General features: G+C 50.8%; 1 pseudogene; it reads left to right on the top strand.

Annotated features, from left to right (window-relative positions):
• The first annotated feature begins 788 nt into the window (after positions 1–788).
• LOC122490955 lies at positions 789–2,014 on the top strand (annotated as a pseudogene).
• The last annotated feature ends 210 nt before the right edge of the window (positions 2,015–2,224 follow it).

Here is a 2,224-nt window from a genome sequence, read left to right as displayed (position 1 = left end):
GAGGCTAATGGTGATCAACGTGGTTCAACATATACAAAATCAGAAACTCAAGGAGGCAGAGAAGACTATGAATATGTAAGTCCCCTGAGAACTTGTGTCAATCTTAGGGAGAATTTTGGGCTTCTATAAATCATGCTATTAACAGACATAAGGTAATTTTTATCCCCAAGATACAGAGGAGGACCCCAGCGGACACATGCATGACCTTCCCAAAGAAAGAAACATAAAAGAAAACATTGTGGCTAACCTCCGTGAAGTAAGAGGTGCCTAAAAAAGTGTTTTCTGCCCAGTGGGTAGATATTTGAGGAAACATTTCTTTCTCTAAGAGGATGCATCAAATTAAAAACAAAATAGTTAACAAACGCTATATGCTTCAAAACTACCTTGCACTCTGCCTCCCCGAACATACTCCAAAGATAAGTTATACTTATATATAATGAAAATAGTGCTTGAAATATTACTTATTTACTCTTAAGACTTCTAAGTTTGCTTTGGAATATCACTTTTATTAAAAATAAACATGATGCATCGTGATCTATGCAGGGTGTTAGCTCTTCAGTATCAGCAATTCTGAGAGGCAGCAGAGTAGAGGACTTACAGGAAGCAAGGTGTGACTTTAGACAAAACTAGACTAATATTGGGTGGTCTTAGGAAAACTGTTTATATCTTTTTGCCTGAAAGATTGCTAAAACACCATCACTCCTGCACGCCGTCCCCTCCCTCTGGACTCTGGTAACTCAGGACTTTGCCCTTCCTGGAAGAGGTACTGTTCCTTCTCCCTCCGCGAGATGACGGAGTGCTGGGATGGGGAACGTGACATCAGGAAGCCTTGTCACCTGCTGCACATGATGATCTGGGTCTTCCCGAAGGGAAACTGTCTGGCCATCCTCACCTACCATGACGTGGGGTTCAATCACAAGCTGTGCTCCAACACCTTCTTCAACTTTGAGGACACGCAGGCGACCACCAAGCACTTTGCGGTGAGTGACACGGATGCCCCTGGGCAGCGGGTGGGGGCATCGCAGTTTCGCCAGGAGTACCAGCTCCCCTCCATGGAGCAGCTGGCTGCCATGCTCCCCAGCATGGTGTAGCAAGTCCGTGACTGGCATTGCAGTGAGATCCAGAGCCTACATGCTGGCCAAGTTTGCACTCTCCTTCCCCTACCTGGTCAAAGGGCTGGTACTGATGAACATTGACCCCGACGACAACAGCTGTCCAGCCTGACCGGCACTTTACCTGCCACGTGCTATCCCACCTTTCAAGCCGGGAGGAGCTGGTAAACAACACAGTGCTGGTGCAGAGCTACCGGCAACAGTTCCGGAAGTGTGGTGAGCCATGCCAACCTGCAGCTCTTCTGGAACATGTGCAACGCCCGAAGAGACCTGGACTTCAACGGACCTAGAACAGGACGCAGTGCTAAGACCCTCTGCTGTCTGAAGATGCTGGTGGTTGGGTATAATGAGCCTGCTGAGGATGGGACGGTGGAGTCCAGCTGCAAACTGGATTCAACCACCACGACCTTCCTGAAGGGGGCAGATTCCAGAGGGCTCCCCCCCTCCCCCCCGTCACACACCCAGGGAAGCTGAGTGAGGCCTTCAAATACTTCCTTCCAGGCGTGGGCTCCATGCCCTTGGCCAGCAGGACCAGGCTCGCCTGCTCTTGTACTGTGTCTCTCACCAGTGCCAGCTCAGCGGAAGGCAGCCACTCACCCACAGGCCTGCACCCACTCAGGCTGGGCCTGCTCAGTCACAGCATGGAGTTATCTGTGGAAGGCCTTGGCCCAGCAAAGATGCCCGCCTGCTCCTGCCTTCATCAACATCCCACTGCATCCTCATGCCAGCTTGTTTTGCCTTTAGTATATTTTTGTGAGGCCGAGGGGAGAAAACAGGTTTACTTCTCTTTTGATAAAGAGCTGAGGGGATTCATCCTAGATGCTGTAGCAGAACAGTCCCCAGATGGTTTCAGAGGCTCACTCCTCCCCAAATTATTCACCCTGTTAACTCGGCTGAGTTAGACCCCCACAGTCAGGGCTGGGGGCAGGGAGGAAGGGGATTTGCTGATGAAAGAGTTCCAGTCCTTCTCTGGGCAGGATCCAGGGTAATAGCCTGGATTGAAGAAGACACGGCTGACCCCCTTGGGCAGGCAGGTTTGAAGATGGGTTGGCGTTTTGAGGTGGTGTGCTGGGACAGCAGAAGCACGGGGTCCGGCTCAGGCACAGGGGTGA

This window comes from Prionailurus bengalensis, chromosome C2, assembly GCF_016509475.1.
Source record: "Prionailurus bengalensis isolate Pbe53 chromosome C2, Fcat_Pben_1.1_paternal_pri, whole genome shotgun sequence".
Taxonomy (NCBI): Eukaryota; Metazoa; Chordata; class Mammalia; order Carnivora; family Felidae; genus Prionailurus; species Prionailurus bengalensis.
The sequence above is the reverse complement of the archived record's forward strand: the minus strand, read 5'-3'. Positions and strand labels throughout refer to the sequence as shown.